Source organism: Convolutriloba macropyga, chromosome 5 (genome assembly GCF_964194025.1).
Source record: "Convolutriloba macropyga chromosome 5, txConMacr16.3, whole genome shotgun sequence".
Classification (NCBI taxonomy): domain Eukaryota; kingdom Metazoa; phylum Xenacoelomorpha; order Acoela; family Convolutidae; genus Convolutriloba; species Convolutriloba macropyga.
Genome location: NC_134472.1, coordinates 40,176,207 through 40,188,943, shown reverse-complemented (window position 1 = coordinate 40,188,943; position 12,737 = coordinate 40,176,207).

Below are 12,737 nucleotides of genomic sequence, written 5' to 3'. Positions count from 1 at the left end.
TAAAGTTAAATATATTTCATACACAAAATACTTCGAATCATTCAAACAAAGTAGTAAACTTCAAATAAATTTCTTAAAGAATAATATTATAAAATTTTCTTCCGATTGTTTTCTTCCTAAAAATAAGAATAACTTTTAGAAGCTCCTACGATACTATTCAAAGCAAATTTTTCATGTTGTGGGAGCAAGAAATCATTCAGCGTTTTCTTAAAAACGTTTTCATTTTTTGCTAGCCGAAGCCACTGTGGTAAGTTGTTCCTATTTTGTACACTTTGACGAACAATCGAATTCATTTCGAAGTTATGACATTCTGTTTAATTTTGAATTGTTTTTTCGAGTGTTTTGATGAAGACACAGATTCCCGTGAAAATTTTCAGATTTTTCTGGTCTCGCTATCTGGTCTCGCAACAGCTTTGGTATTATTAGCTCAGCTGGTAGGATCTCTGTCTAAATTAGCAGATCTCTCGCTTTGTAATACTTTTTGCATAGAAAGCGCTTATTTATAACCCAGTTAAACTGTCGATAAGAGCGTTTTAGGTGTTTTGGAGATAAATTTTAAAAGAATTGCGAAAATGATAAGTGTGAAAGCATAACTGATTTAAACAGAAGAATGCGCGCGTTCAGGGCAATTTGAGGTCTTATTAGGTATATTGATATATTTTATCTTATAGCATGAGCCATTTTTAAGGTTTCATTTAGCTGCTCATCGAAAATAAGGTTCCTGTCAATTTGAATACCAACATATCTGCAAATTTTCTGTGTTGTGAGATTTTCGTTCCTGCTAAAAGCAGATCCGAAATCAGACTTATTGCTCGAGAAAAAAACTAACTCAGTTTTGTTTGTATTCAAAGTTAGCTTGGTAATCTCTACATTTTCTTCTGTTTATTTTTGTGGAACTTCTTTAACTTTTCCATGTAAGCTGCATTCCTTTCAACAACAGAAAAAACGTGTGTCATCTGCCAATTCAATTGCTTTCTCTGTTGTGTTTATATTAGCTGAAAAATCGTTCACGCATAAAAACAAATGACTGCTTCTAAAACAGTTCGGCGTGGCGCACCGTGATCCACAATTTCACAATCAGCGGACATGCCATTCAGTCTGCGGTTCGCAAGAATTGAAAACAGCAATTCTTTCGCTTCCTGGGAAAAAGCATACAGCTCAATTAGTTTTAGAAATTGTTATGCGAACTGGAATTGAGAGCTTTTGCGAGATTTAGAAAAATTCAAGGAGTTTCTTTGCTTTGATCTAAATTAGACAAAACTGTTTCAACAAGTTTAAAAACTGCATCTGTTGTTGACTTTTTTCTGAAATTCGAAATTCGAATTCTTCTTCATTTAGATTTTATGCTGATCAGTGAAGTCCGTCATCTGAGTCAGAAGATGGCGCTCAACATTTTTTTCAAAACGGAGTTAATGAAATTTGTCGATAGTTTGTGCTATCCAATTTATCACCTTTTTGAAAATTGGTAATGCATAGGCTAGTTTCGTTTTAGCTGTGAAAAATTTCTTTTTAATGCACTCATTTAAGGCCAACTGTAGATGTACGCCTATAGCTAATTTGCAAGTTCGCATGAGACGTATTGATATTTCACCAGGTCATGCTGCTTTGATATCATTCAGCGAGTCAATGACTGGATAAAATTTTTATCTAGTCACAGTTCTGGATGTGAATTCAGGTCTAAAAATTTTTCAGTGTAATTACAAGCAGTAGCGGAACTTTTGAGAACACCTATATTAGCAATTGATCTATTTAGAAAATCGACAATATTTTATGGATCCCTTGAAATTTCACAACTATCTAATCTGATTTTAGTAACCTTGACACTTTTTTCACTAAGACTGATCTTGAGTTCAAAGTTTTTTCATTGTTTATCACTTGTTGGTAATTTTTGGAAGAAATTGATGCAAAACTTGTTGTGCGCCTCCCTTAACCTCCTATTAACTTACACTCTTAAATTCTTTGTACGTCCCACTGTTAGGACTTTTTTCTATTTGTTGAACAGAAAATGTTTTTGGGCAATCAAATGTTTCAATTATTGTGTTAACCAGGGCTTAGAATTCCAAAAACTTACACCCGCTTTATTAACAGTCTGAATATGTGCGTGTTTTTCTTCAATTTTCTCATAAAAGTATCGATGAATGAATCAAACATAATGTTGCCATTCTCACATTGGTACGTTTTCTACCCTTCTGAAAGGGAATGTTAAATTTGGAACATTAGAAAATTCGAAATATTCTTGTCATTATTATGTTGCCACTCTCAGATTTCAACGAGCGTCTTGATTCGAAATGTTTTATCAGTACATCTGGTTGCATCCCCTTTGTTAACAATTTCTAATCCTGACTTTAACAAAAAATGTTTAGTTTATTTTCTTCTGCCTTGTTCAGAAAATTCAAGTGTTAAACTCCCAGCAAAAAAAACGTTATCTCTTATATTATGTGCGCTCAATAGTTCGGTACTTAATTGATCAGGAAAATAGTGGATCGTTTTCTTGCCTAGCCTCGTGGAAATTGTTTAAAATGAGTGTGATAGTTTTTTAGGTAAGTATGTTGAATAAAAACAAAAAAAATAAAATTGAAAAGTGAAAACATTAATTGCACGATGGGCGTGGGTGGGACTCGAACCCACGCGTGTTGATGTTCTTTTTCTTCGAGGTAATAGTTCTTTGCAATAAGTTGACTTACGTTTTTGCAGGTTTTTCGATCCAAAGCTTCGTACTTTCAATGTTTAAGTCGCTGCGAATTTAAAACGGAGATCGACAAACTGACTTAAACGGTTTCGAACCAGTTGTGCTGTTTTATTAGCGGTCCGCGCTAAGTTTCAAGTATGAAGTTACAAGAATTTAGCTTTCCTTCAAATATGTTACTGTCCGCTTGATTCAATAATAGCTAAGGCTTAGGTCGGTGGCCCTGATTTCAAATAGTCCTGCTTCGATGTCCAAAAAGAAAAGATTGACGTAAGAAAAAGGAACGGTTATGATTGATGAAGACAGCGGGAAAAAGATTAAACAAAAGCGTTGTTTTTGACTTAAAAAAGCATTATTATAAAAGTGACAGAATTAGGAAATTGATAAATAAAAGTGCTACGCTAACCTAAACCATAGAACCACTGAAACCAAACCACGCGCAGCACAAGAGTGAATGTTTTTGTTTAATCTCGCAGACGTTTTTTAAAAATCAGTGGAGTGTTGAGGAAAATAGTAAAATAGTCATCAATAAAGTAGAAATGAGAGGCTTCGAAAGAAGGCGCGAATGTTGGTCAATAACTACGCATAGAGATATTGATGACAACCGTGATCTGTTCAGCCCCGAATTGACTAGGCGAGCGGCTGGCCGAACAGATGAAGACAATTGAATGAAATGGACAGATAATGACAAAAATTGAATGGTATTTGGCCCCGAATTGAGTAGGCGAGCGGCTGGCCGAATACATTTAACACGTCTGATGGTTCTGTTGTTTTCCATATTGTTAACATAGCGGGAAAAAAATTCATTATAATAAGGAAAGTTGGAGGCAACTGAGCTGGACTCGAACCGCGTTCGGAGAAAAGAAATGTTCCTTCTATCGTTAATAATCCACGCTTTTTTGACAACTGCGCCACTTTCTTCTTCAAGACGTTAAAAATTGATGCAGTTCATTGGATGGAGGAAACTTTTCCGACTGTCAGTTTTTCATTTGCACTATCCGTCAATCTGTTTTCTTGTTTGTTGTTGTACTTTTTTTTCCTGTTTCCTTAGTTTTAATTTCTCAGTTTTTGCTTTTCTTCTGTCATTGAGCCCATTTCTGTTGTTTGAAAGATGAAGATCTTTGATATTGATTTTCCGGGATTAAATTAGGATTGATCCTCCTTCTGTGTAGTTGATCACTATTCTGAGCAGTCACCTTAGCCACTAGTCTGTTGTGTATGCGGCTAGAAGATTTAGTAATTTAGATGATCAAGAGTGCTTTTGCAATAGTTGAGCGGGCACTGTCGTTTCTTATATATCAGCTCTGATACAGACAGTGTGTTGTGTTTGATTGCCCTCTGAATATACCAGCTGGCCAGTTTAATCTGCATTTCCCAGATTGACTTCAAGTTTAACTCTTCGTGGAGTTTTTGAGTCTGGTACCATCTTGGTTTTCGTTTATTGATAAGGGCATGGGATTGATCCAGCCAGCATGCATTTGAGTACAGAAATAGTGGTCTGATCCAAGATTTGTAAACCAAAATTAGGCTTTCTTCGTTAACGTTTAGGTTACTAAGCTTCCAGAGTTGAAATAGCCTGCTGTTCGCTCTTTGTATTAAATCTTTGCAATGTTCATTCCACTTGAGGTGTGGAGTAAGAAAGATACCCAAGAATTTTATCGACTGCCTCTTCTGAATGAATATTTCTTTTATTTTGAGCTCTAGAGAAGATTCCTTCTTTGAGCGGTTTTTAAAGATCATTTAATGAGTTTTATTTGGGTTAAATTGGATTTTCAATGAGTCCAACCAATTGATCAGACTATTCAGTGATGAATGGAGATATTTTTTGATTAATTTGAGGGATCATGCCCTATAGTAGAGGGCAAAGTCGTCAACGAACTGTGAGATCGGGGCTTTTTTTTCGGCAAATCACTGACGTAAATGAGAAAGAGAATGGGAGCAAATACGCTCCCTTGAGCTACTCGAGCTGTCGGGCTGACACTATCACTGACAGTGCAGTTTATCTTCACGAACACAATCCTTTGCGATAAGATTGAATTTATCAACCTTATGACTGAATTGTTTAGCCCTATCGCGTTTAATTTGTTCACGAGTCCTAGGCTCCATACAGCATCGAACGCTTTTTCGATATCCAAGCATACGAAACCAACCATTTCTTGCACACTGAAAGGCTTCACTGACGTGCTGAGTGAGTTTAATGAGGTTGTCTGTGGTGCAGCGGTGGTTACTCTAAGCACTCGGAGTCTCGCCAAAAAAAATTCGGCTTTCACAATATTCCATAACGATATTTTTCACAACAGTTTCACATATTTTGGCTATGCAACTTGTAAGACTAATGGGTCGGTAGTTTTCAACCGTCGATCGGTTTTTGTCTTGTTTTCGTATCTTTTTAATCCGGGATTCTTTCCAGTTAAATGGAAAGAACGAGTTGTTTATGGAGCTAGATATGAGGAGACAGGCAAGGGCTTTAACATTCTTAGGTAATTCTTCAAGGATTTTGTACCACATTTTGTCCGGCCCAGAGCATGTTTTTCAAGATTTCATCAAATTCTTTAGTTGTAACCGCAATGCCAAGTTGTTCAGTATGTTCATTTGTATTTATTATTGCTTCTATTTCATTTTCAATATTGTTGCAGAGTTCAGAAATTATTGATGAATCCGTTTCGGGACTTTTCATTGTGTCCTTTAGCAGCTGTTTGAACATTTCACTTTTCTCCTTCTCGGTGACCACCGCGCAATCTTAGTAGAATAATTTTGGGTATTCTGCTGTTTTTTGTTTGGGCTCATTTTTATTAGTTAGTTTGGTTTCCTTTTATTGGTTTCCAGCAGGCTTTGCTACCCTTATCACATGCATTTTCCAAGTTATTTGCTCTTTTTCTGTCTTCTGATTTCATCATTGATCGTTTAATTTCCTTCTCTAGTTAATTTATCTCCGTTCTTAAAGAGGTATAGTGATCGCCAACTGCAATTTTGAGCTCTCTTCGCCTTTTTCTCCTCATTTTTATCAGATTTTGCGTCTCAACACTGTAGGGGAACTCTTTCTTGTTAATGCAGGAGACTTCCAAAGTTCTGTGTATTAATTCAGTTAAACTGGTGCTAAACTGATTTGATTAATTTTTTTTTTTGGATACTTCAAAGGCCAGAGATTTGATGATCTGTGTAATTTTCTTGCATGTTCTCTAAACTTTCTGTAATTGATTTTTGATTTTAGTTGAGAAACTTCACTTTTTCTCAGGCTAAGAGTCGTAAGTGTAATTTTGTGATCGCTGCCTAAACCTTCTGATACTTGAAAGTCGTTCAAATGCGCAAAAAGTGAAATATCGCAAAAGTGTACATCTAACATATTTTTCCATTTTCCTTCAAACGACTGATAGGTGTGATAACCGTTGTTCAGCAGTTTAAAAGTGCCCTCGTCAATAATATTTAGGAGCTTTTCCCCAATTTCAGGAAAGTAGGAGCAGTTTAGTTCATGGAGGGGAGCATTGAAGTCGCCACATACAAAGACATTTTTCATCTTTCCTGAAAATTTTTATCGGTCGAGAGCGGCTTTCCAGGGGAATTTTAAGCAGTTATTATCCAATAATCCGCGAAAGAGGGAATCTTAGAGCAAATTTTAAGTGTTTCTAGTGTTCTTCCCTTGCTATTAGTTTCTTTTTCTACTGGTTCTATTTGCTTGATAACAATGCTGTTCTTCACTGAGATAGCAGAGCCATGATGACCGTTGTTGAAGGTTTCCGTTGCAACGATGTAGTTGTTGAGGAAGGTTGTTTTGTTCCAGTTCTTAACTTCATTCAAACAAAATACATCTATTTCTTCTTCTGTTGAGAACAAAATTAGATCACTTATTTTGTTGTTTAGTCCGCGACCGTTCCATTGCAAAATCTTGAGCTTATCCATTTTGCAAAAAATTTTGGCTGTTTGGTAAATTGTTTGTTTGAATTGAAATAACAGGAGCTGTATTTGCGCTTTTTATGCTGTCCTGTATTCTCTGACCATCAATTTTTTCATTTAAGATACGTGAGGCGCTGTTAGAGATAATGTTTATTATGTCACTGTAGGACATAGTGTTAAGAACTGTTCGTATCTTGCCCAAAACTTCAGCAAATAGAACAGCAATTTTTTCAGTTGATGGCGTTAGATCAGTCTTTGCTTGAGAGTTCAGTTTAATAGCTACGGCTGATATTTTGTTCTCATTTATCTTTTTTGAGGCTTCTGCTAACATATGCTGATATGCTGGACAGCCTCGATAAACTGTCTCATGAGCACCGCCACAGTTTGAGCATTTGGCATTTTCTTTTGCAACAGTGCATTCTTTAACACTTTGATCTTGCGAGCAGCGAAGAAATCGAGTTGCATTAGTGCAACCCTTGCTGAGTGGCCAAACTTTTGACATTTTAAACATTGCATAACATGTGGTGGTTCTCGGCTTGCTTCACACCGGTATAGCTGCCAGCCTATCTTGACGCCATAATTTTGAGCTGCGTTGACTTGATTGTTTGATTCTGTAATCACGCCTATTAATTTCGATGGTTGGCCCGTTGCTCGACTTGTTATTCGTCAAACTTTGGTGACGTTCATTGCGTTGTTATTTAAAAGCTCTTCTTTTACCTCATCTTCAGTAATGCTGTGGTGAACGTTTACAATGACGAAACTTGTTTTAGTTTTAGGCTTAGGAAGTGTATTCGTGGCATTCACTTTGGTATTTGAAAAGTCCTGATTTAGGATTAGCGAGAGCATCAAGCATTCTTTTGAATTGAGGTCCTCTGGCTGAATAAAGAAGTCGGTACTGTTCTTCAGTTCTCATATTTGCTTAGGTTATCTGACCATTAAGTTCTCTTGACAGCTGGAAACCTTGACCTGATTGCTTTTGCAAACTGAATTTGTGATGGTCTTGGATCAATTGAAACAAGCGTCGGTCCTACGTTGTTGATTGCAGTTCGCACTTTTCTGAAACGTTTTCTTTTATTCCTTACTTCAGTAAAATCGCTTTCATCTTGCGTTGATTCTTCTGCTGTCATTTTAGGCATAGAAAAAAGTCTGTCATTTTGGCTCATGTTTAAAATCAGCCTCAATGAGGCTCTGAGTTAAAGGAGAGAGCAACTTAAAAGAGCTACTTACAAAGATATAGCTAAGAAAGAAGGTAATTGAAAAAGTCAGGATATGAAATCTTAAGCAACTTTTAGTGAAAAATCTCTTTTTATAAAAGACTCACTCCCAAAGGACGTTCCTGCACCACGTGGTGTACTTGCTTGTGGCTTTCCTATCACACTTTGATGTACTGATCCGAAAGTGACATTAATAGCGTTTTAATCATCATGGACAAATTCGGCTAATTAGGCCAACTTTTAACATCTACCAGAATATCAAATCAAATTACTGCTGAATGCAGTCAAACTTCACAGAAGCAATAGGGACTAAAAAAAATAAAAATTTTGAATTTTCATTATTTTGCCTTATAATTAAAAAAGAATAAAAATTAATTTCTAGAATATGCAATTAATTTCAACAACAACAATTTTAAAGATTAGATTTTGGATAGTCGGAGAATAAGATCTATTGTGTTTTTTGAACCAAAACTGATTTAAAAGTTTTCAAGATTAAAAATATGAACAACACAATGCGAATTTTGAAATTTGCGATTATTTGCTTTCAATTTTCACTTCGAAATCGGTGACTGACAATTGTTGAAAAGTGGGCTGAAAGAAACCCATATGTCATAAATTTTTGGAATTTTTTTGTAATGTTCTGTTGCGTTCTTTTATTAAAATGAGCAATTTTGCTATCGTACCTTCATAACTATAAATTTTTTTATATTGATATCACCATTTCCGAGGTAGAAAACACTATTTCCGAGTGCGGTTTATCGTGCATAGTTGTGGGGGAATGTGTTGATTTTGCACAGATGACAAGAGATGAACAAAAAGCACTGTGAGATCTGAATTTTTTCAGCCTCTATCGCGTCCCTTTCTATCAATAATAATCACCCGGTCGCATTTTGGCTAGTGTGAAAGGTATGATTTGAGATTAATTTTTAGACAACTTATTGAAATCTAACGTGTTTTAGATTTCCAACTTATTGAAATCTAAAACGTATTGTGGACGAATGATATTTCAAGGCTCCTTTCAATATATGATTTTCTAATATTCAAAATTAAGCTCAGTGACTTTTGACTTTGCATTGAACGTTGTCCAGATTCCTGAATGAAACTCTAATTTAAAATAGATATTGATTAGGTAACAGTATTACAGAGGATCGTTTCGTTAGCTTTATAGTTATCTCTCGTTAGCATTTGGAGTTGTTTCATCAACGCTGTCGCGTGACACAGTCGTCAATCACAACTCCGAGAATGAGAGGAGGTAAAGTATTGTGAATTAATACCAGGAAAATGCACCATTTTATTCCTTTGTCCAGGAAAAATCAAGTCTTGGATCGTTTCTGCCAAGCGAAATCTCAAGTCGGGTCTTTCCCATCATAGCACCCCCCCCCCCCAGCTTAATGGTCAGATAACCTATAGCCCCCAAACATAATAATTATACGAAATGGGGGGCTATAATTTCATGGGGGGGGGCTATAATGGGAAAGACCCCCCAAGTCTTGCGTCTTGTCTGCCAAGAGGTCACCAAGTCTTGGGTCTACTCTTTACAGAGTGACCCAAGACTTGTCATTTCTCTGGGCAGAGAAGACTTGATTTTTCTCTGTCAATATAAACCTCAGAGATCTAATCTGGAGTGTCCTCTTAGCAGGCTTGCATTTGACCTGATCAGACACTGAATCAGGCCTGAGACCTTCTCTGATTTTTTTCTGAATCAGGCCTGATCGTCTCTGGTGATATGGTACGGGTAGAATTACGTCATCAATTTGTACTGTTTTATACGCAAAGCTATGCGTGCATTTGCCCGGCGCACAACTGCCCGAAACACCCAATTTTGATTATTTTCCCGAAGAAATGTACAAGTCCTTTTTAACAACATCTCAATTAGATTGCCGTAAGACACGTCTGCTCTTTGGAAAACATTTCCCTGATCTTATCCGTTTGTGCCCCCCCCCAGCTTAGTGAGCGCATATTATTTGCCCAGACACACGTGCCGTAATCTTACTTGATGATTTACTATGTAATGGCACGTGTTCTGTAACTGGGGGGCGCATAACGTACGGGGCGGGGGGGGGGGGGGTACAAACTGAAAAGATCCCATTTCACAATGATAAATCAATTAGACTTGCTTTAAAACTATAAACACTCACAGATGACTTAAATGGTGAAACTATTAAGACAGGAGCTGAGCGGACAAAATTATCTGTGGTCAATTTATGAATCTTTCCTATTATACCCCCTTCTCGAAATTAAAGACCCCCCATTTTGGTATAATTACCAAGATTAGGGGCTATAGGTCATATGACTTTGCCCAGAGAAGTGTTCCTGTTGACGAAAGCTAGTTATCAGTTCAATACAAAATAATTGTCAAAAATTACAATTGACTCAATCAGTGAGTTAGCAATCGTTGTTGCGAAGCAGTATTAAGGCCACGTGGAATATTTTTCTGTTTTTTATCATTACGGTGTTTGGGTTGTGGCTGAGCCAAGAGTTAAGACGTGTGCTGAGGTAGGGTTACCTAGGGAGGTTACTCTAACTCTGTCTTATGGAGTCTCAAGAATATAGTATATCTTAAGGCTTACCTGACTAACTAAAGTTCTATTCCTCTAGTCTGTTACTCTTCTATCTGAGCTTCAGCAGACAGTGCACCGGCCGCAATGCTAAAGTCTAGCGTATATCTCAATACAAAACAAGAGCGGAGTAGAGAGAGAGAAATATACTTTATTATTATATCAGGTCTGACTGGTACCGACTAAAGGGTAGAGTTGTCTTGTTGTCTCTGGGAATAACAAATAAACATTTAAGGGAAAGGTATTTCCATAATTTCAACCAATCAGGGTTGAGTATTTCAGTATTTATTTATTAAATAAAATAAGTTTACAAATCCTTTTGTTGGAAGTCAACACTGACTCCATCTTTCCGGGTTTTAGAGTTTTTGTTTTTTGAAAGTCTTCTTTACTGTATAGTAGATTTAATTTCTCTTCATTCTCTCTGAAAGGGTTTTCTTCTTTTTAGGCTGAAGGTGTTGCCTTGTAGTTGTGGTTTTCAGATAATAGATCCCTGGATACAGGTTGCCCACATAGCAAAGATGAACATCAACAACCACAAAAGTATCTATTCCACCACCACACTTCCAGTGGGTGAAGATCCTTCTGTGTCGCTCCAGTGTTGATGGATGTGGTGCTCCTGTTGTCCAGTGACTTACCTGACTTACCTGATTTGTATGTGTTAGCTGTTAAAGTGTTTATTATTTTTCGCTATGTAAATGTTCTTTGTTATTACGTAGTATCCCTTCCGGTGGGAAAAAGAAAAAACAATTTATTCTGTTCCGTTTATATTTAGAAATCGTTCGATTTCAATGGCGTAGATTTCCTGGTTAACTCCTGTGTTTGAATGTTTTTTGTTATGGAATTCCATGGAGAAATTGAGGGTAGTAGACTTTTTGTGGCTTTCTTGGCCATGTTGGATTTTGTAATTGAGATGAACATGTATTACTTCTTGAATCTGTCCGAGATCAAGAGTTATTCTGATGTCTGTCTGTTTACAATGATTCTGTTATACTTCTACAACGTCAAATTATATGACTGCGCTTTTCGTATCTGTATATTTTGTTATGATGCCTATAAGGTGCTTAGTATTTTAAAGATTGTAATGGGTATGACCCAATTTCCCAATTGTCTGATTTCCATTAACGGGTACTTTAAATGATGTAAAATGTTGTCTGTCCGCGCGCTTATATCCAATAACCGAATTTTCCTTTTTGAGGAAAAAGCATTTAGTAATTGTTACAAATAAGATGTTAGTTGTTACGAATGGGTTACATGTGTCTATATGTGTTTACTTACATATGGATTATTTTGTTTACTGTACATATTTGTTTTTTTTTTTCAGAATTGTTACGTTGCATATTTCGAGTGTTAAATTTTGGTTGTGAAATTTTCGAATTTCAGAATATTTGAGAAATTCTCTCAATCTGTTTGATACAAGTATAATACTAAGTGCTATGTATTTTGTTATATGTTGTTACAAAATCATTTTTGTACAATAAATTAAAGTTTGCATGTATAAATTTACATATTACCCTAAAGTATGTGTTTTGTTTGTAAATTAAATGATCATGTCTTAACTCGTTATGAGTAATATGTATATGTAAAGTGTTTTGAAAATTATACATGTCTGGCTTAGGCATTGTGTTATTCTTTGCGTGTATTAGTGTTACTCATAAAACTATCATGTTCCTTTTTATTGTCTTTTCCATTCTATTTACAAAATTGCATACATCTAACTATGGAAAGGCTTTGCATATTTACATGTATACATATGACTAATTTAGGGGTAAAGTAGAAAAGTATTTTTTGGAATTTATCAGATTTTATTTTACTTTCAGTGTTATACCAAAGGTATAACTCGTTGTATAAATGGGGGATATTAAAAGTGAAAGGTTATCTAAAAGAGTTAAGGAATAAACAAATATGCGCTGAGTCATCCATGGTTGGATGTATTGTTACAAAATACATTCATTACATTTATGTGTTACGACATAGAGGAAAGTTGTTACATATATGTTTGTTATAGCTCCTTGTTTGTTATAGCTCCTTGTTATAACTTTTCAGTTTGTTTCGGATGATTCGTTCGAGAATTATATTGTTCATATTCTTTGACGAAGTGATCGTCTTTTGCCAAATAGAATGCGATCAGATTTGTTAGTTCGTCCAGCGAGACTTCTGTTATAGAAGCTTTAACCGATTTTCGTATTTGTTTTTCTAAGTCTGAAGTTTTACGTTCGTTATTGAATTGGATACGGTTTATGACAGCTCTATTTGTTACGCTGCCTTCAAGATGGTACGTATGGTACTCTTCGCATGGTTCGAGTGCTTCGATAGGTACTATCAGTGGCCGTTCGGGAAATTCGTTTGGTTGAAATATATAATAGTTCTTTACGGGATCGAAGTTTCGGA